General features: G+C 37.9%; 1 long non-coding RNA gene across 1 annotated transcript in view; it reads right to left on the bottom strand.

The window, feature by feature from the left end:
- Positions 1 to 23,376, bottom strand: part of LOC123279065 (uncharacterized) — a 1,363,420-nt gene extending 1,340,044 nt beyond the window's left edge. Inside the window, exon 1 of the long non-coding RNA XR_006516888.2 lies at positions 23,111 to 23,376. This is a non-coding gene — a long non-coding RNA (uncharacterized lncRNA). The remainder of the gene's footprint in view (positions 1 to 23,110) is intronic.
- Between the last annotated feature and the right edge of the window lie 227 nt (positions 23,377 to 23,603).

Raw genomic sequence — 23,603 nt, 5'->3', positions numbered from 1 at the left:
GGATGAGGGTAGATAAAAAGGGTTTTCATTCTTTCCTCAACTTTTTTCTGGAAGATTATTATTATGAAATCATTGCTTTATTTGACCAAGCCGTTCATTTTCTCAATTCTCTCTACCATTTAGTGGGCCATCAATCTCCTTCCCATCCTCTGTCTCTTTTGAGAGAGATTTATACCCAGCCCCAAACTATGAGAAAACCAGCAGCATCTTTAAAAGGAAAAATAATAGATACCTCTGGGGATTGATGGGAGCATTAAAAAAAATGTTTAAAGATAGTACAGAAATGGCTGAACACACCCTACATAGTGACCTGGAACACAGAAGACTCCTTCAAACGTACGAACTTCTTCCCTTATATTCTCATGTATAGTTCAACTCAGCCTCAAACTCTCCTGTGCGTAGTCCATTACAAACCAGCTTGTTTCCATAGTTCGACTATCAAGCAATCTGGAACTCTTGATAATTAATAATTAAAGTTAAACGGCAGATTTGATTGAAAAGGAAACCAGCTAATTTAGTAAATTACCTTTTTTGTTAATTTCACGTTATTAATGGTTCCAAGTTTGTATTGGATCTGCTTTCCGGGATTGTTTATGCCAATGCAACCTGAATCTAAAACACCATTGGCTGTGTGTCCATAAGCAAAGCAACTCATTTGGAAGATCTGATTCACTTACAATGTCTCTGATTATTTTGGATATCATCCAATATAGTAGAATTATATTCTTACATGGCTTGTTTACTCAAGAAAAACCCCTGGCCACGTATTGGTCCGTCCTAGGTTCTCAGGGTGCAGAAAGAAATAAGGAAATGTTACTGCCTTTTAGTTGTTTGCAATTTTTGTTTTACGGATTTTATTGGAGTGTATATTGTAAGTAATGTGATTACCATTTTTACACATACTCAAATAATCTCCATCAAAAACATCAGGAAGAATTCAACATGGATGTTAGCTTATCACTTACATCTGTATTATAAAGAAATTTAATTAAAATTAGAATATGTCATACCCATATTCATTTTGGGTCATTTTTATTTCTACCTCTTATCAAAATAATTTAGCAAATATTTATCAAGTGTTTATAGTTTTCAAATATACTACAAAAATGAAAAGAATAAACAAGTTAATACCTATTATGAGCTAGGGCCTTAAAATATGGCATTTAATCCTTACAACTCTGCAAGGACCAAGGGAAGCTAAATGGAGAAGGTGGCAATTGAGCCAATTCTTGAATAAACAATAGTCTTTGGTTCACAGAAAAGAAGAAGGCCTGTGTGCATGTGCATGTGTGCATGCCTCTGTGCATGTGTGTGCGTGTGTGTGTGTGTGCGTGTGTGTGCATGTGCGCGCGTGTGCATGTGCACGTGTGTGTGCGCGTGTGTGTCTGTGTGTGTGTGCGTGTGTGTGTGTGCGTGCGTGTGTGTGCGTGTGTGTGCGTGCATGTGTGTGTGCGTGTGTGTGTGTCTGTGTGTGTGTGCGTGCGTGTGTGTGCGTGCGTGTGTGTGCGTGTGTGCGTGTGTGTGCGTGCATGTGTGTGTGCGTGCGTGCGTGTGTGTGTGCATGTGTGTGCGTGTGTGCGTGTGTGTGTGTGCGTGCGTGTGCGTGTGTGCGTGTGTGTGTGTGTGTCTGTGTGAGTAGGTGATCGGGACCAGGATGGGAGGTACAGGTACTTGGAAATCCCAAGGCAAAAGATAGATAGAAACAAAGGTTTTGATGCAGAAGTCTTCAGAGCATGATGTTTTCAGGAGACACATCACTGAGTGATCGGAGCATAAGGTCCATGTAACGTAAGACAAACATCCTAATATGCCTTTGACAATTACAACTAAAAAAAAAACAAAAATAGGGAGGCTCTGATTAAAGCATTGTCTTCTACAGCCAATCTGGAGTCTGCCACACACTATGTCTGAACCAATGTGTGTTAAATAAGCAAATTTAGCACTTGCAAGGATTTGAAATTCTTGCCCTGTCTGATCAAAATAAGATTTCTTCATCTAGGAGCTTAAAACTGGAAATGCGATTCTTCCATTGCCCTGATGATTATAGAACATAATGACTCCTTGACCTTTTGCACCAAGGCTGGACCTCTGAGTAGACCTATCAACTAATTGGTTACATGGGAAGATTCAAGGGCCTTGTCACAGCCACTTGTGAAGATTTCAAAGTCAAGGACATTCATGTTATATCCAAACTAAAAGTATGAGGGAATTTTAGTAAGACAGAATAAAGCTAGTGACTGGAATCATGCAGTCAAGGTCAAAGCAGGGATAACCGGACCTCCTAACCCCAGCTGTATTACCACTATTCCACTGGCGCTAGGATTGGCTGTCTCAAAAATAGCAGAGAAGTGGATGGGATGGGATATATACCAGCTCAGCTACAAAACAACTGTTTCTCTTCTTGAGCTCTGGAAAAGAAGTAAGGACCTATAGATAAGAGTGTGGAACAAAAACGGGATAAACCAAGGTGCCTGCAAAAGGGTCTGCTTCGGAGCAGTAAGCTGATGCAACTGTTACTGACAGAAATGGTGACAGATGCAGTTTTTACGGCCATTACTCTTCTCAGACACATTAGAGGAAATACATAAACAGCATGCTCCTGTCTGAAGTCTCACCGAGTTCAACTTAAATATCACCAGAATCCACTTATCTGAAGAGGAACACTTGTAAAGATTGTTTTTACTCTATGAGTACCCAATGATAAAGCATCTATGTTGAAATGAATATCTTAGGAAGAGTTTTATTTTGATTTGAATAAATATTAAAAAAAAATAATGCAAACATTGAAAGCAGGCTACCTTGAAAAAAACTCTGTCAAATCAGAGCAATGAATTTCTCTTCTCACGAAATCACAAGAGCCCAGTCATTTCTACAGACCAGAGATAGTGTCTTAATTGTAAATGAGTTTTGCTTCTATAAGTGATGTTAGTAGAAATGTAAAGTGATACTAAAACTAAGAGTGGAAAACTACCTGCAATTCCTCCAAGGATAAAATAAGATCAGCATGCAAATGAGTGATCACTTCTAAATAACAGCAAACTGTTAGCCTTACACACTGTTGAACAGTTAAAAAGCAATGCCTTGTTTGTGCTTCTATACAAAGGTGATTATATACATTTTACAGATGAATAAACTGGGCCTCAGAGAGTTCCCCAAATCCATATAGTTAATCAGTGGTAGAGCTAGTGGTACCCAGTTCTGCACTCCTCTCCAGGTCAAGTATAACTTACCACCGGAGCACAGACATGGTACCTACAGGCTCTAAACACCTGATGGTGTTGATTTCACCTAATCTTATAAAGAAGCAATACTTTGTGATCTTTTTTTTTTTTTTTTGGCATAACTTGTAGTTTGTAAATCACACTATGAGAAAAATAAAAATAAGGTCAGAGTAAGCATCACAAAATAGCATTTCCTGAATTCTCACACATTTCATGGAAGTTTCAGGCCCTCATGTTTCTTTCAAATGTTTATGATAGGCAGTAGGGTACTGTCTCACATGTATTCTAGAACTGATTTGCTTATTACTATTTAATACCCCCATAAAATTATCTTCCTTTTTTGTCTAGGATAGAAAAGTAAATAAATAAATAAGTCCTACAGGGTTAAAGACCACAAATGTGGCAATTACTGCTAAAGGTCAGGGCTGAGAGCCCTGGTATTTATATGAAGGACTCTGGCCTAGAAATCTCCTCCCTTCTCTTCCTCCTAAGCCAGCTTTTGGCACCAATCCTCCCAGGTTCTTATATTCCAAACGTCCCATAGGGATTCTAATGAAACAACCCCATCATTTTCCCTGTTACTTTTATTTCAGGTTTCAGATGTCAATTCTTGGGACCAGGCTGAGAGACCCATCTGAGTGACAGGTATTTTACTACATTTTTGGTCACCTCCTCTCAGTTCCATCTGTTAATAGATGCAGGGTGGGACTGTCCTATCTGTCTTCCAAATAAGCCTGAGATATTAGATCAGATTCCCATTAAACACCACATAAGTTGGGTAAAACATGCCTACAATGATAAAAAGTTTTCACAATCATTAATAGAGAACCTTTTAGTAGGGAGATACTGTCTCATGCTTTGTAGATACCATGAGAAAGGAGACGGGAATAGTCCCAGATATTATGAATCTTACAGTCTAGTGAGAAAGAGAAATATTAAACACATTATCACACGAAAACTGAAACTTATAATCAAAGCAGTGAAATTACATAATATATAGTTAAAATTGGGATAAACACTTTGAAGTACACGACTGTGGGAGCTGACCTAGTCTTGCAGAGCAAGCGGTGGAGTGAGAGGAGGTTGGGTGGAGCCTATCTAAGCAGGGAAATAGTTAAACTAAAATGGGTCTAAGACCCTCAAAATGAGGCTAGCAAAGAATGAGAGCATTTAAAGATGTAAAAATAATGCTTACATTATATTAAATATAAATGCATTAAATTAAATTATATCTATGGTACAGTATCAGTTAAATAAAAATGCTTAGAAAAGATTAAAAGTAGATAAACCAAGATATAATAACTATTTCTGAAGGCTGGTATTGCTAGCTATTTTAAAAAATAGCTTTATATTTAAATGCATAAAATTTAAAGCAGTAAACCCTTAGAAACAGGGGAATGAACTGGACTCCCTTGGGGAGGAGGAAGGATGTTTTTCAACTATGTGTTTTGCTTTATTATCTGTACCATTTCATTTAGGAAAATAAACATAATAAACAAGCAATCATCTAGAGTAAAATATATTGTAAGAAAATTTCAATACAAAATATCATTCATATTTAAACGTAATACTTAATGGTAACTATCAGTGCATTGAAATAGAGCCTCAATAAATTCATTTGTCTGGTCATCATTACATACAAACACAGAGTCAGTATTGAAGAATACATAAAAGCTATCTTATTTTTATGACTAAAACTTTAATTCTCAGAAATAAAGGCAGAAGGCAATTTGAAAGTAATCAAGGATGACATTTATAAAATATCTAAAATATGCCAGCAACTGTTCGATGTTTGCTCATACATTTTATTTTATTTATTTTTCACAAAACCCCTGAGAGGTTTACTATACTAATTTACTAAATAAGATCAAACTGAGGTATAGAAAAGTGAATAATTGGTTCAACCTCATAAACTAGTTGCACCAAAGTAAAAGCCTCTAGAAGTCCTAAGCATTAAAATTAGTATGGTATGTCTTCACATATATATATATATTTTAACAAAAATAATATGAAAACTGGGACAGGCCCAGTGGTGTAGTGGTTAAGTTCATGCTCTCTGCTTTAGCAGCCCAGGGTTTGCTGGTTTGGATCCCAAGTGCGGGCCTACACTCTGCTCATCAAGCTATGCTGTGGTGGTGGTGTCCCACATACAGAATAGAGGAAGACTGGCACAGATGTTAGCTCAGAGACAATCTTCCTCACCAAAAAAAAGAAAGTAAAATAAAATAATATGAAACCATACTATGTATGTAAGAAAGTCAATCAATATTCTTACTTTCCAACAACCAATTTGACTTTTTTTATTTCTTAAAAGAATAATAATGTTGCCAGTGCCCAAGTTTGTCCTTAGCAGCCCTATTCAGTGATATAGCACCTAATGGCAAAGCTAGACTGCAAAACTGGCCCGGCCTTTTCAATGTATCATTCTTTCATATTGAGTATGACATGGAGTATAGAGTAATGATGTCACAGAGCATGGGGGAGTTCTCAAAAATCAAATGGTTAAAGGGGCCGGCCCAGTGGTGCAGCGGTTAAGTGTGCAGATTCCGCTTCAGCAGGCTGCGGTTCGCTGGTTTGGATCCTGGGTGCAGACATGGCACCACTTGGCAAGGCATGCTGTGGTAGGCGTCCCACATATAAAGTAGAGGAACATGGGCATGGATGTTAGCTCAGGGCCAGTCTTCCTCAGCAAAAAGAGGAGGATTGGCAGCAGATGTTAGCTAAGGGCTAATCTTCCTCAAAAAAAAAAAAAATCAAATGTTAAAAGGGATAAAAGTGGCTTTTTATGATAGGAAACATTCTTCATGTTAGATGAGTGGAGGCATTTCCTCCTTTTGAACATTTATTGAACATTTCCTATGTGAAAAATGCTGTGATTAGCTCTGGGAACACAGAGATGGATGAAACATGGAATTCACATGTTGTTGAAAAACGAATACAGGTAAAGAGACAATGACAAGGCAATGCTATGCACTGCAAAAGAAATAAGGAGAGATAAGGTAGTAATTCTGGTAAGTGTGGTCAAGGAACACTTCCAAGAGGTGGTGATGCTTGAGCAAGGCTTAAAGGAAAAGGTGGAGAATAAGAGGAAACACGTACCACTGGTTCAGAGACAGGAAACCATGGCCTTGTGAGAAATGTGGACAACTTCCTATCGCTGGGGCATGGTTGTTCATGGAAAAGTGGTTGTATATAACCCTGAATCAAGACAAGAAAGCCCAGGCATTAGAGAGGCTGATAAACCCTGAAGAACTCAGGCTTCCTCCTAAAACGAGGGCATGCCACTGAAGGATTTGAAGGGAAAGAGTTATATGATCTAATTTATTTTATAGAAATTTCACTTAAAGTCCACAGCCAAAGTTCCAGATTCTAAAAGCTCTCAGAAGGTTTCATAGCAGTTGTGTTTTTCTCACAGTGTGACATTCCTCTATCTTCTTCCTACGATGTTTAGACTTGAAACATCTTTGAAATAATTAGCTACATAGTCTTTCCGAGTTAGTCCTGGAGCATAGTTCAGGGGAAGTGTGTGGGTGTGTAATGAGGCCCAGCTGCCAATAAAGATGTCCATATTGTGGAGTCAGGTAGCTGTGTGGGCAGCCCATAGACATGGGACAGATGTCCTGGAGCTCTAGTACACACAAGGGCTGAGAGGTAGAGTCTAGATGCCATCCTTCGTAAAGAATGTAATGAAACTGTGCGGAGTTCAATCAATCAATCAGTGGTATTTGCTCGGACTTGCCATCCAGTATACTTAACATTAACTAGAGGAGAGTGAAAGAGGCAAGAGGGAAACAGTGAAAAGACATTAAGGAACATCTGGCCTAAACTATGGTTTTGTGAAAGGTTATATAATCAAATAAAGGATACCAAATTCTGTCACAGTGTCACATTTTCCTTCGATCTAACGTATTTTATGTTTGCTAGATCATCGACTTAACAATTGGGACAACCCAAACTCTGGATGGAGGAAATGAAAGTATATTTAAGTGACCTGGAATTAACAACAAAATACTTTATTTTCCTAAAATCTGTGACAGAGTCAATTTTTGGTTAATTATCAGACTCAAATGAAAAACATGCAATGATACCTTTTAAAGTATAAAGCAAGGCACCCATCAGCATTTTAGTGTATGTATCCATCTTAAGGTTATATAGGTATCTCTGGGGGATAAAGTTGAAGGATAAAGTGGCTGAGTCTCCTGCATTCTCTGCCTTGACTAGTGTTAGGAGTACTCAAGACAACAAGAGACAGATGCCCGCCTGCATTCAGAGCAGCTATCCTTACTATAACCTAGAAAAACAATGCTATTCGCAACCTTTTCCACAGATGAGAAAAACTGAGATTCCAAGAGATTAAATAATTTTCCCTAGGTCATAGCCAAATAAGTTGGGAGGTGTCGTTCATGCATTGGTCTGTCTGCCCACAAAGCTGTATGTTTTCCATTATCCAGCTCAGTCTGTGCAAATGTTTCAGGAATTTTTCTTCCTGGCTTGACCAAACCCTAGATGCTTTCTTTTTCTCTTTCTATGCAGGAAAATGTCGAGTTATTGGCCTCCTCCCCATACAGACTTACACATTCTCACAGATCTGCTGCATCTTTTTGAGTCGTTTATAGTTTGTTTTTCCTTTTTGGCCTGGAGCAAGGGCTAGTGTAATAAAAGATAAACAGAAAAACACTTGTCCTAGCATAGCTTTCCCTCTGTTTCAAAGTATCTGATCCTTTGGCATGACACGCTAATCACTTTTCAGTCCTTTGATTGATATTCATGTAGCACCTTGCTTGATTAAAGGTATTAAGGTCCAGACAGAAAATCTTAAAAAGAAAAAAAGCAATTTAATTCTCAATCTGATTTTCCTTCTGCCAAGTGAAGCCCACCTGTGGACAATGATTTCAGACATTAACCAAACATCAAGACTCTTGGAGGAAAGTATCTACTATTGTGTTGAAAATTGAGTATTCTCAGTTAGAAACTGGTCGGCATCAGCAGTTTGTGACTATGGCTTTAACAGTAAGAGAGAAGTTCTGGTAAGAAAAACGGCAATTAAAATCAATTTCAAAGCATACCAGTGGAATGGATTATAAAGCAACTAAAGTAAAAAGAAAATTGCCTAAGAAGATATTTGTAAAACATAGCAACTAAAGACTTGGTAGAAGCTTTATTAATCATAATATTTAAGTGAAGAAACACATATTCTGATCAAATGTAACTGCAAACAAACAAAGTAAATAATTGTTGTTTGCTTTAATGTGTGCTTCTGCTATAAGTAACCTTCCATAGAATATATTAGCAGAAACATTGATTATTTAATGAAAGAAACCACTGAACCAGGTGTGGTGTCACAACAATGTTTTGGACCTCACTTGGTGCTAACTTGCTACATAAATTTGAACCACGACTACCTGTTCCTAGCAAGAGAGTGGACCTAGAAAAGTGGTTCTTAAAGTGTGGCTCCAGACGAGCATCATCATCATCATCATTATTTGAGAATTTGTTAAAGATGCAAATTATTGAGCCCCACCTGATCTACTGAATCGGAATACTTGGGAGTGTGGCCAGCACTCTACATTTGAAAAAGACCTCTATGTATATTGATGCACACTAAAACTTGAGAACCACCGAACTGGCTTATCCATAAAGTGTCCCTAACATCAATATTCTCTGGTTACATAAGTTATTTTCCGAAATAGCTTAACTCACGGCCAACCAGCTTCAGGCAATCTTCTAGTACCTTTGTGCTCACAAAAGATATAACCAAGACAATGACACGTGAGAAAATATCAGGAGCTGAATTTTAAGAAATGGGACATATTAGAGGATGCTACTAGGACTCTAGACTCTACACTTGGGCTTACACTGATTAGGAGTCACAAAATGAAAGACATACTCTCACAAAAAACTCAAAGGTTAAAAAAAACCTAGAATAAAAATAGCATATTACCAGAGTAGTAGAGTCAATCACAGCCTTCAGATATTGGGATATTAGAGCTGGAAAAAATCTTAAGACTACATTTATTCCTACTGTTGCATTTTGTTGATGAAAAATCTGAAGCACAGATAAGAGCTATAAATTGTCTCGAGTCAGATTGTGAGAAAATAAAAACATGCTGAATCTTCACGTAATAGGTAATTTTAAAATACCGTTGAGCTGTATCAAACGGATTTGTTGAGGGGAGGTAAGACAAATTGGTTTCTGTATGTGTATGACTCTGCGCACTTCACTGAGCAATTTGGATATACCTTTAAAACATTCATGTAGGAGTCCATTTACTATGTCACTGCCTAGAGACATTTTTGGAACTTCTAGGATTAATTTTCAACTTAAAATTATCTGGAAATGAGTCATGTTCAACCTATTCCATCATATCTTGATTTCTCATTATACCATGAATCAGAAAGTTAGTCTGAGACCTCTATACGTGGCTGGATCTTATGTAACCTTAGCTACAGCTGACAGCAGGTCTGGTCTCATGCCTGAAAATACCACAAAATAAAACAACAAAAAACAGAACAAAAACATAGTTTTCCAATTATCATAAAGCATTTCTACATGTAGCTCCATTTAGTTTCTCATAAAAACATTATTGAAAGACATGACACAGTTAACCTGTGTTTGGTATGTTGGTGAAATATAATTTAAACATAAATGTTCAGTCATTGAGGTGAATAGCCTACTTAGATGCTGTACGATTTAATGAGGCCAGCTAGTCTCTGCTAATGTATGTCAACTTAAAAAAAAATCATTCAACATAAATTTTTCACTTACTATGTATCTGGTCATGATGCCACACCCTGAGAATATAAAGATAAATAAGATAACATCCATGTCTCAAGGAATTTATAGTCGAAGGTATCAGGAAAACATAATCTGATCATTGTCATGAAACTGCCTTTTTTTAACCTAAGCATGTACAGAATTCATCAATTCATTTTAGTGACCAAGTCAATGATAATTTAATTCAGAATTTCTAAGGTAAGATAAACTTTAAACAGTTGTAGCCATAGTTAATGTAAGCAAACCATAGTTAGGATCCAGGGCCAATTAATGTTTAAATATTTCTGATATTTCAGGTAGATAATTAATTACATTAACATACTATTTCTTTTATTTTTTAGAGAAAACATGGCATAAATATTACCTGTATTTTGTAGATAAGGAATGGAAACCAAGAACCTCTAGTGACTTTTCAAATTCAGACATCAAGTCAATGAGGGATCCAGGATTCACAACCAGGGCAAATTCTGAGCGCAAAGTATTTTCTACTCAATTAGATCATTTTGTTTTTTAGGGAAAAAGAGAGTAAGAGAAATAGAGGAATGGTGAGGAAAAGGGAGAGAGAGAGAGCGAGAGAAGAGGACTGTAGACATTGAAATCCCTCATCTATAGGAGCACGCAAGTTGTTTAGTCAATCTGATAACCTACTAAATGTGCGTCAACTTAGACTTCACCCAATTCCCAAGGAACGGGAAAGTTCAGCTAATCCAGAGAGTGAAAAATGGAATAGTTTTCATTCTCTTCTATTACTTTTTCAGCTCAAGTCATCTAGGTCTTCTGAAGTATATTACATCCTATATATTATGTTACTTGATTTTAATTTTAATATTTTTTTAAAAATCCTGCCACAGAGAGCAGGTAGCCATGGGCAGTAGTGTGCACCACTACCCACACAACCAATTTTTAGAATCTGAATAAAGTTGGAATGTTATATATATATAAATAGTCTAATTTACTATTGAGAAAGGATAGAATAATTTATCACTTGCACGGACTGGATCTGGGGGACAATAATGATGAATTCTGAAACACTTCCTTCGAGGAGTCTTAGTCTTTGTCAGTTCAAAAGTATTCATCCCTTAATGTCCTTTTCCCTAGAGAGAATTCCTAGGAACATACATGGAGAATCATAACTTTATTCATAGACAGAAGGAATAATAGCATTTTCTTCTTTCCAGTAAGAAGAAATCCAATTATTCTCAATTATAGAAAGATGACACATTTTTGGAAGATTGGTATCTTTGCCATCTTTGCAATCAACGTTGCCACAGTCCATTATTGTTTTGAGATACCTTCGAGCAGCATGTCCCTCTCTGGCTTAAAAATTCATGAAAGCTTCTTTGTATGAGATAGAATTTCTCCACATTTTGGCACTTGCCCACTTTTTGCAATATCAGATCCTTGCTCTCCTCCATATTTGCCCTGCATTCATCCTCTACCTATTCTCAACAAAACAAAACAAAAAACCTCTTTGTTCTCATATCTCTATAAATGTTGTATTGGTCCCAGGGCCTAGCGCATCTTTCACGCACTCTTTTGACCTTGTGAATTTCTCCTTCACAACCAAGGTCAATAATTGCAACCTTTCTGAAACCTTATTGTAGTAGAATGGATACTTACTACCATGATATCTAGTATTCATTCTTCTGTTACAGCACCCGTCATATTCTTTTTCCAAGTATTTTGTCGCTTGTCCAAGCTCCTGAGCTCGGGGAGCATGATGTAGACTTGTCTATAGCCCTAGCATCCCACGCAGAATTGGAAAACATATGTCGATGTCATGTGTTCTACAGAATAAAGGATCGTATGAAACACAAGAGGAAATAAGGAAAAACAAACTGGTAGCTTTGAGACTTTTTTTTCGATTATTGGGATGGAAACAAGAAAATTATACTTAACACTTAGAAAGTGCTCGTCAAGTGTCAAGTGTTCTAAGTGTTTTATATATACATATGAACACATTTAAACCTCACACCAACTTAATGAGGAAGACACTAGTATTATCCCATTTTACAGGTCAGAAAACTGACACACAAACAGAAGCTAAGTAACTTACTTAAGATCACCCAGTTGGTGCAGAGAAGCATGATATGAACAGAGTGGTTAAACTCAAACACCACATTCTACTACCCTCATGGGTCCTAAGAAACAGATCTAGCAGTAGTTGAGAAGTATGCATTCACTTAGCTGCATTTGCTATGGTATGAGCTTTAGTTTAGTAATTAGAAAATAATGTGCTGGGGATAGATCAAAGGATAAACGAATATCCTCGATCTATTACTAATTATCATTGACACTAAAGTCTTCTGGTTAGGAATTTTGTGACCTTTTAGGAACTTCCCAGGACCTCAATTTCCTCCTCTCCAAAAGAAGAATAATCATAAACCCAATCTCATGGATCAGTTGAAGATGAAAATAAACGGTGCTCATGAAACACTAAGCACAAAATCTGCCACAAAAAAGTCAAATTAGAAACTAACAACCAGAAACACTGGCCATCCCTCCCCTTGCTGATTTCTGTCAGCACTGCCACGTTTAACTGGTCAGGAATTTACATGGCAACCATAGTGATAGAGAAAGGGGAGAGACACAGTGAACTGGAAAGAAATGGGAGGTGAGGTGCTACCCTCTTTATTCTTACAGGCATCTTTTTTCTTTGTTTAAATACAAAGTGGCAACTTGAAAATCAAGGTTGTGCGAGACAGTCCTGTGAGGTATCTGCAGACTCTCTCTGTTACCTCTCTGTGAGGCTGTCTTTCAGATGGCATGTTAGCTCAATACTTCACCTCTTGTGACTCAGGTGCTGTGTGAGCACTTTGTCCTGGCCATCCATAATCCACCTGAATTCTGACCCTGATCTTCCTTCCCTCTGTTCTTGCAGAGAAATATTCAGGTACTGAGTTCTTGAATTGCAATCTCAGGTTCATTCTCTAAGCTTCTGCTTTTTCAAACTCTCAACAAAAGCTTAGCCAAACAAGAGATTTAAATTATGCACAACCTGGAGAGAGGAAAATGAAAGGAAGTGAAAGACACTTCCCTCACATGCTCACCTCTGCTCCTGTGAAGTAGGCCTTATGTTGGAATCATAAAGAACCTTTTGTGTCTTTCCTTTTTCCCTTCTCCAAAGAAGGGCTTCTAATTGAGGTTCTCTTAGAGGATTAAGAGAAAGAAATATGTCTGAGGCCACCAAAATCAAGATACTGGTGACCTTTCAGCATCCCCTAAAGAGTATATTTAATATAAGCCAAATTCACCATATGCTTCCCACAGCTTATGAAAAAATTTTAAGCTTATAGTTTTACTGTGTTGCTCTGAAGAAAATGCTGATACTTACAGACAGATGTAGAGAAAAAGGTTTGTTTTTACACAATCATATAATATTCAATCTCTAAGTTTATGTAATAGTTATTTGACTCCCTTGATATTTCTCTACTCCACATTCTGGGTCTTCCCTGCCTATAGCAAACTGAAAATACAACTGAAAACAAATCAAATATTCAGCAACCTAAAAAGATCTCCTCACTTGTCCCCAGGGACTAACTCCAGGGAGAAATGCAGTAATATTATATCTTTTAGAAACAATCCAATATACCAGTGTCGAGTATAACATTCACTTGTTGTATGTTATCTTTATCTTTCTAAAATCCTGCAATTCATAATTAGTGTTTCTAGGTTGATTTTTTTTAATGAATCTGAATATTAGCCAACTCTCACTTGGATGATTTTATTTAAAAAAAAAACCTCTCAAAATGTAACTTTTACCACTTGGCAATATACTGTGATTTTTATTATTTTGTGGATGGTTATGATTTCACCTTTCACTGTTTCTTTTTCCTGTCCAATTCTGATTATGTCTCAAGACGTCTTCTTAAATGCATTCCCAAATGCAAAATGTCAGAGGCAAATAAGAGTCAAGTTTTGAACTCACTGAGTAGCAATGATATAATGTTCCCAACTTTGCATAAAATAATACTATATTCATCAAACAGAGTTTTCATATCAAGGTTTCCTAAAGCTACTTATTCTGTGGTCTTGACTAATGTCAGGTCAAGTGCTCAAAGGACTTCTGGATGGCATAAGTCCAATTTTTTAGTACCCATGCAGATTTTTTTTTTTTTGAGGAAGATTAGCCCTGAGCCAACATCTGCTGCGAATCCTCCTCTTTTTGCTGAGGAAAACTGGCCCTGAGCTAATATCCATGCCCATGTTCCTCTACTTTACTTGTGAGACACCTGCCACAGCATGGCTTGCCAAGTGGTGCCATGTCTGCACCCAGGATCCAAACCTGCAAACCTGGGGCCACCGAAGCAGAATGTGGCACTTAACCACTGCCCCACTGGGCCAGCCCCCATGCAGATTTTGAAATTAATAAAAAAGATTTAAATGTATAAAATTACCTATATAAGTTTTTTCATAAAGCTAAAATCCAGACTGAGCTGAGATCCCTAAAAATGTTAAAATAATAGAAGAAGATAATTTATGCATATTTGCAACAAAAACAAGAATATGGAAGAGAGGAGTTTGTTGTCTTGGGCTAGTGATATATTTTTTCATTCTTCTCCCCAAAGCCCCCCAGTACACAATTACATATTCTAGTTGTACGTCCTTCTGGCTCTGCTATGTGGGATGCTACCTCAGTGTTGCTTGGTGAGTGGTGCTAGGTCCGCGCTCAGGATCCCAACAGGTGAAACTTTGGGCTGCCGAGGCAGAATGCACCAACTTAATCACTCGGCCATGGGGATGGGTCCACAGCGATATAATTTTTAATAAAAACTGAGAGAATAAAAATTATCCCATGAATTTTTGCTTTCAGTAAAAAAAGTAAGTATCCATTCATACTGTAAATGGCAACACAAACGTAGGATTCCAGCCAGGATTAAAACCCATAAGACATAGGAATATAGTTACAGAACATATACCTATGCAAAGGTGTTCATCAGGTGTGACAGAAAAACTGCTCTTGGTAATTATTCAAAAATCCCGGAGAATAGGAGAGTCTGCCAAAGACTGATGATAAGAAAAAGTAAATTTGTAAGTTTATCATCCACCCAAGAAAATTCGATAATAGATCATCATGCATACAGTCTGTAAAGATTTCAAAAAAGAAGTAATGATTATTAGAAGCCTATATAGATTTACAAGAAGTCATGCCAACAAAACTTTTTTTAATTGAATCACTTTACTAAGGAATTATTTTAAGAGACAGTAATTTCATTAAAGATTTGATGAAGTCTCAATTGACATAGATCCTTACCAAGAGAATGAAAGCATGTAGAATAAAGGATGCATAGTTAGATGGATTTTTAGTTTAAGCACTGATGACAATTAATGTGAATCATTGCTTCAGTGCCAAACTAGAGGTCATTGGCAGGTTGTTGCACTCCATCCTGTTCAGGGTCATACGTGCAAATGCATAAGACATAGAAAACTCACTGGTAAATTCATCGATGACACAAGGCTGAGTGGCTAAGCTAGTTGGGTCAGATCACAGATTCAAGGTTTAAAAAGGTCGCAGCACGTTGGGTCCAATAAGATGAAATTTAGTTATACAAAAAAATTATGTGCCTACTATGTGCAAGTAGCAATGGAACACACAAAGATCTATCTCACGGTTTGCCAAACTTCTGTGATTGTGATTATACGAATTGCTAACTAAAAACACAAATTCTTACCTCACGGTTTGCCAAACTTCTGTGATTGTGATTATACGAATTGCTAACTAAAAACACAAATTCTTATGCACCCATCCCAGAATCGCTAAATGACAATAGTCTCCATGAGAGATTAATGGAAAGCTATCATTACTTTTTTTAAAAGCATGTCAGGTAATTTTAATGATTGTGAAGGTTTTGATAACATTGTGAAAAGCCCTTAACCTCAAGAAATTTGCAGTGGAGACATACACAGAAAATATCTGTAAAATTTGTGTGTACAGTAAATGGTTATATGCGTGAGAAAGTTAAATCCTATTCTTATTCTCCTCTAAGTTATAAGGCAGAAAATATAGAAAGGATTTTAAATGTTGAAAAGTGATTTTTCTCAGCAATGTTAACACAGGCAAAATTGCAATTGTTACTTAAATCTCTGTCTTTTTTTTCATCCCAAAAGGTAAATGAGAGTTGCTGTCTCTGTTTAACTGGGAGAGTATGTCCTTTTAATGTTCTTCTCAGTAGTTTTCCTTTTTACCTAAAACTGTGGTTGGAGGATGCGCTCAATTAGTTGAACAGAAACCAAAGGTAAGGAGAGTCCAGAAGATCGGAGACACATCAGTCACACTTTACTACAAATATGAAATCTGTGTTAACCACAAGAACACCTGGACAAGGTGGCCAAGGTGGTCAGTGACGTCAGAAAGAGTCGCATGTGAGATTCTCATCCTTGTGTAGAAGATGACGCCACTCTAGAGTTTTAAGATGGACACACACATGCAAAATGGTGGGTGTGTAAACAGGTAGGGCATTTTCTGGTTCTCCTTAGCTGATTAAGTTTATTTCTCAAGTCCCAAGCTGAAGATTGGTACTTCCTTAGGTACCCTACACCAGATCCCCTGAATCAGGGAGAATATTCAGTTCACCATTATGTGGGCATGCTTGAGCCTGCTGAGAAAGCTATTGACACAAAATCCCCTCAAGTCAAGACTGTTTCAGCTTACCAAACAACCATTTATAGTCAATCACTTTAATGCAAAATACCTAGAATGTGAAGCAGCACTGGGAATATTATTTTCCTTTTTGTATTGGGAAGGTTGTGTTTTCATTGTTGTAAGGGATTCAAACACCAGTGATAATAGTGGATCAAAAAAAAAGTCATTACAAGGAACAAATAATGAATTGGAAACATTCAGTCTAAATTAAAGAAACCTAGGGTATATGACATAGTCACTGTTGCTAGGTATTTGAAATCTATAAATTAATATAAAAGGATGACCTGACAATCTTTGGTGCCACAGTAGGTAAGACAATTGAGTTATTCTAAATGACACATTTTATTTAGAATGATTAAGCACTATCTTATTACTTGAATATTCAATGAGACAATTATCAGTTTCAGAATACTTTATTTTGGACTATTGTGAAGATAGATGAGTGGGATGGTTTTCTAAATTATTGCTTGTAACTAAACAATAATGATGATAATAAATATTACTATTAAAGCAAATACATGAATATATTCATAAATAAACACTACCTCGGAAAACTAGCCTAGAAAACTGGAGAGTTTGTATTACTACACCTGCTCACTCACAGCTTCAATTGACACATAGTAGGCACATGATAAGCTTTCTTTAAAGCTAGAGATAAACTGAGGAATATATCTCTCTGACAAATGTGCAGCCTGCCAGCCCCTGAAGGCATAGACTTGAAGGCAGCAACACCGAGATGTCCTCAGTCTCTGAAGCAAATGAGAAAGGTCCAAAAATATCCAGCTCCTCAAACACGTTGTTTTTTTTTCAACCTAGTGTGATTTATGCAGAGAATCTGTAAAATATTCCAGTTCATCAAAAGTCTAATTTACATATGTTTAAAGGACACTGTGGAAAATAATTAACTGAATGCATCACAATTCAGAGAGTGAATGTTGACTGGGGATTTTTAGATCCTTAAATGGAAAACTAGGAGGTCAGATAAGTATGTTGGCTTGGTAGGGAAAAAAAGAAAAAGAAAAGAAAAGAGGGATGGAGGGAAGGAGACTGACGGTGGGGGTGGGGCAGGGACTCGCTGTCTCTTCAGTGCCTCATATCCTAAAGCCGTGTGAAATTAAGGGCTCTTTATTCCTTTTTACCCAATTTTTTTTATGAGAGAATAATTGCGTTGCTTACTAGCCATCAACTTGAAATATATTAAAACGCTTACAGATCTGCATGCATCTAGTAACTCATCTCACTGAGGTCTACCTTACAGACCTACAGGGAGAGGAACATTTGCTTGTGAAAACCAAGCTAAATCCCAATCAAGACTGTACTCCCATCCCTGTCACATACACGGGAACTTGCAAATGAAAATTCAGAGATGAACAATAAACTTTTCTTTTAACTATTCATCTTTAATTTCATGTGTCCCCCAAGTAAGCAATATTTACAATCCAAAAATATCAACATAAAATTTTACATTGAACTTTGTCACTGTTTAAGCATACACTTTTACTAATTTTCAGGAACACAACATTTAGTGGGAATTATCTGAAGATTTGAATACTCAAGATTTTTACTTGTTATATTAAAACTATTTTAATGCACTTTTTCTATTTCCTCGAAATGATATGGGAGCTGGCTGCTGACGAATAGAATGATTTTATTATACCTGATTCTACTTCAAGGGCAATAATGGAATAAGACACCTGAACTTCTTTTCACCATTTAGGTCTCAAACAAGTGGAGCATTACATGATAACTTCTTGAGATCACATCAACAATTATTCATTTCTGTTTGTAGTCATACTTCAAGCTGTAGGTAACATACTTGGAAAAGCAACTTTCAAAATAATGTTTTTCTGCTATTTTTTAAAAAAGTGCAAAGAGTTATTGGTTTATACTGGCTATGTGCCTAAATGAGTAAGAGCAGCTGGAGAACAGCATTGATAAGACGGGGGCTGCCTAAACGGAGACTGAATTTAAGACCTGGAAAGCAGAGCTACCCCTTGATCCTAGCCAGCATGCTCTTTAAATAATGCGTTCAAGAATTAACCGAATGACCTGCCGTTCCACTTCTCAAATTTGTTTTTCTTTTTGATAGAGTAAAAAACAATTAAAGCAAATCTTGATTTAACTGGATCTCCCCTTTCTGACCCCGACTCTTCCAAATTGGAAATAATCACCTGGAATGATCGTGTCCTTTATTTGCACAACACCTCCACACTCACAGTATATATTTAGAGAACTCCATTTCCCAAAGGCATGCCCTTAGCCACAATCCTTCCAAAGAGTTTTTTCCAGCCAGAGATATGCCCCCTACACTAAGGCCAGTGCTGACCTGAAAGACAGAGAGAGCTGTGCTCAAGAGGAATAAGCAAACAAGGCTCAGGCTGTTGTAGTCTGGTAGGTGATTAGCTGGATTAGAGTCTGAAAAAAGGCATAGGAAAGAACACCTAACAGCTCTATTTTGATCTAGAACAAAGGCGTGCATTTACCCATATCTACCTATCTATATTTATTTATTTACTTTCTTTTGTATTCTCTTCATATGTTTACGTTCACACATATATAAATACTGCCTCAAGCACCAACATGTAGATATATTAAACTATTTTTATATATAAGCTATTTGAAATGCAGTATAAGTACCCCGAGGAAACATGTCATTTTATTGCTTTCTTTATGAAGTTTTTTCTTTATTGAAGTATCTTGATACTTTAATCTGTATAACATATGTATAAAATATGTATTATTGAATACACGAACAATAACATAGACATATTTTTTAAAAAATATATGCACACAAAAAGCAAAAATTTGAGGTGAAAGAGACAGGCTATATCAGGCAATAAAAGTCAGGCATAAAGTGAAGAAATTTGTACTTGTGACTAACAATTGATTTGGGAAGCAGAAAATACCGTTAGAGGAAGCCTTCGGAAAACCAACACCCCTTTGTAATATAACAGAAAATTAGCAATGCCCTGTCGTCGACTTGGAAGGCTCAGCTAAGAATATTAAAGTTACGCTTCATGACCACTAGGTGGCTCACTCTTTATATCTACGCCTGAATAGAGATGTCACTGTGGCCCCAGAGGTTGGACGTGGTGAGATTCTCACCAGAGAGTACAGAAAGGAGAAAAATGACCCCTTCAAAGCAAACTTAAAGTCTTGAACAAGGAAACAAGCGAGGTGCTCCCCCATCAGTTCTCATCAGAATTGTCCTTACAGAGACAGGATAATTAGAAGAGCTGGTCTTAGACTAGAGACATTTAGAAAGCCGGATGGAAGGCTGTCTAATAGCCATTCTGCATCCATGTCCAAACAGTCTCATATACTTTTCAGATGCACTCAAAATGTGAGAAAGATACCTGGGGCAAAGAAAAAGAGTGAGAGAGAGGAAAGAAAACACCTTAAAACTAAAGCAACAATAACCACAAACCACATTATTTACTTTTGATTGAATTTGGAATCTGAGTGGAAGAAAAAATAAGGATTAGGGAAATAAAAATAAGCCAGCAAAGATGGAAAATTTAACATGGAGAGGAAGTTCACTTTCTTAGGTGTGCAAGATGGCTCTGTGCAATCAATTTCTCTGCCAAACTGCATTTCAGCAGGGAGAATATAATAGGGCAGTAGCCACAGAAGCTTGCAACACCATCCAATGTATTGCTATAAAAAGCATTACCATCTGGATCCTAATTCTCCTCAATATTGAAACTGTAGAGCGTTTTCTTCTCTTCATTCTAATTTACAGCCATCACTCAGTACAGCCCTGAAGGGTGCATACAATATGCCATTGTTAGAGCTACTGTATAATCCAAGGCAATTTGGGGAAAATCAACTTGTGAGTATAACTATGTGGTTTTCTTGGTAGTCAGCACCTGTTTGCATTTTATGAAAGCTTATAAAGTTTTTCTTGTATTTTTCTCTTTTCCTTTTGCCTTGGTCAGCATAGGTCCGTAAAGTCACCATGCATGTGTGGAAATGTCTGCGGACTGCACCATCAATCTCACCCCATTGATTGCCGAGAATTGAAGTGTGTGTGATATCACAGTACTGAACATTAACCTGCTTCTTTGATCCAGTCTGTAGTATTCATCCTTTGCCTTAATTGTAAAAAATCCCCCCAAATAGCAATTTACCAAGTTACCCAAGAAAAGCCATCAAATGTAGAGGAGAAAAAAAAGTGTTGCAAAATTAAGAAGGCTGGTGACAAGGAGCCAGCATAGTGACAGAGAAGTCATCACCCCTGGCTCCAAATAAAATGAAATTGATTCTCTCTCAGCAAAGACAGCTCAGAATGGCTATCCATAATGTGCAAGCAGCTGACATCACAAATCAACATCAGGGAGAACGTAGAGTGAGGGAGACCAAGAACGAGAAAGAGAGCTCAATAACTGAGTTAAATTACCTTTCACCCAGAGCCCTGGTTAAGAGAACATCTATGGATCTCTTATGTTGCTTGCTGAATTGGTCGCCATTGGCAAAGAAAAACAAAAAGTGTGTTCTCTCTCTCTCCAAGATTCCATTCCAAGTACACACCACCCACCCGACATCAAAAGAAAGAATTATGTGCCCTCTATCTTCCTTGCTGCTTCTGATCTCCTGATTTTACCAGGAGCAACACCAATACCTTAGGCTGAGCCATCAGCTGCCACAGCACCATGGAGAAAGTCATATGAGCAGGTTTATTCCAAGTTTTAATATGAATCAAAGTGTGAAGTAGCAAAAAGTAAAGTTTTGCTTTCTTGATGTATGTGTTACTGTATAGCAGACAGTAGAATATACTTTGCCAAATTATTTTAAGAGCAGCCAATGGAGAAACCATAGATAGTATGAGAGATGAAAGCAGTGACACAAAATATATGTTAAATATTTGTCATGGACTGAAAGTCTCTATTGAACACTGCAGAGGGATTGGTTGCATCAAACATTAATGACAAGTGAGGAAGGCAACTCTTCTTTCTTTCCTCTGCCTTCCAAAGGGCCAACAGACAGAAAGCACCACACACATGGTCTTTTTGCTCTGAGGGTCCCTAGAGTTATTAGAGGAGAAGGTACCTGGCTGGCTGAGCTTGAAAATTCCTGACCCCAAGTGATTCCGTGACTTTCAAGCATAAACCTAGATCTGCCTAGTGTCGTGTGCCATGCTCCCACATCAGAACTGACCTCATCCACATCAAGACAGGCATGCCATCAAGACACGCTATGGCTTGGAGGCACTTCCCAGAAGGGTAATGAAAAAAGACACTAACTTTTACAAGAGCAGTGCACAAAGTGCTGCCTGTAAAAACAGTCACAAAAACCTGCGTCTTCTGATTAACTCACTGCTTACCACAAATTCCTTCAAAACCTCACTTTTAAACTCAGTAACAACTCAGAGGCACCATGAGCCTGACTGGCATATAGAATGCATGTCTTCTAGAAAACTCTTTCCTTAGGATCATTTCAACTCAATTGGCTAAACTATGACTATCATCCCCCCATGGAATTTTTTGTGAGATGATGTGCATGAAATAATTGAAAGGAATATTAAGGGATGAGGATGATAAAAAGTTGCTCAAATTTTTCTCTATTATTATTATTATTATTATTTTTGCTTAGAATTTTAGCTAAGAAAACATGCACAGACAAGAAATGTTGGGGGCAATAACATATGCAGGTTAACATTATTAGAGCAAGGAGGCTCAAATCAACAAATCGTTTGTTTGGAGTTTTACAAAGAGATTTGTCAGCTAAGAATGCATCCTAGGATCTAGCTCATTGAAGCAGAAGAAATTTCCAGTTAATCCTCTACCATAACAAATAATCAGTTTACCCACCTTACTGCAGCAGACAGACTTATCTCAACCAGAAACTTCCCTTCTTCAAACCCACATTATCCAGATACGCATATGAGCTCAAAAAGATGAAAAGACATTTGCTTCCTGGCTTTCTCTGACAAATACAGCAATTTGCATGAATATTAAACTTCTGTGATTCAGCAACTTTCCCTCCTGTCTATATTACCGAATGTGAAATGCTGAGGAAGAGTTTGAGTCATTTGGCTCTTATTTTAGAAGACAGAGGTATGTTTTTCACAACCGAAGAAGAGAATATTTAAAGTTCTTTAAATTACACAGGCAGAGTTGCATAACAATTGTCAACTAACTCAAAAGGTCGGAACGGCAGGCGCTCCAAATGCTGAGGTGTCTGTGAGTGAAAACCTGAAGCTGAGTTTCACATTTGTGGAACATTAATAAGGGTGGGGAGAGAGAAGGAGAGTTATCATCTGCATCAAAACTTTAATCAGAAAAATCATTTCTGAACTATCAAACCCTTGGCGTTCTGCTTCCTATAGCGAAAGAGACTTTGTCAGTTAAAGTAAATGCGATGACGGAGAAGGTTTTCCGATACCTAAAAACAAGAAATTGCAAGCGCCTACCTGAAAGTGGACTGTGAGACAGCTGGCGTTAGGAGAGAGCGACTGGGAGGCAGTCTTACCTTCCTCATGGAGCAACCTCCTCCCCAGGCTGACCGGCTTTTGGAAGAGGATGCCCTCTGGCCAGGGCTAGGGAAGCAGCGGGGAAGAAGTGGCTGTCTGCCACTGGCTGTGACAGCAGCGTGTTCCCAGGTCCCTCGGAAACTGGGCTCCAGCGCTGCTCCAACAATCAGGCAGTGGCCGCTGGTGCCTCAGCCGAAGAGGCTGGGACTGCCGTTGCTAATGCCGCCTCACTTGAGGGGAAAGCGCTGGTGTGTGTGTGTGTGTGTGTGTGTGTGCGCGTGCGAGCGTGTGTGTGTGTGTGTGTGTGTGTGTGTGTGTGTATGCACTAACTGCCGGCTCCGGGCTGAGCAGATGTGTTCTGCATACTCAAAATGCTCATGCCGGGAGGAGGCTCCTGCACAGACCCCAGCCTCCCCGCTCAGGAATGCGTCCACTGACCTTGCTGCCGGGGATTCTGGCTGAACAGCTCCCTCATCAATAGATTTAGCAATC

This window comes from Equus asinus, chromosome 20 (genome assembly GCF_041296235.1).
Source record: "Equus asinus isolate D_3611 breed Donkey chromosome 20, EquAss-T2T_v2, whole genome shotgun sequence".
NCBI lineage: Eukaryota > Metazoa > Chordata > Mammalia > Perissodactyla > Equidae > Equus > Equus asinus.
The sequence above is the reverse complement of the archived record's forward strand: the minus strand, read 5'-3'. Positions and strand labels throughout refer to the sequence as shown.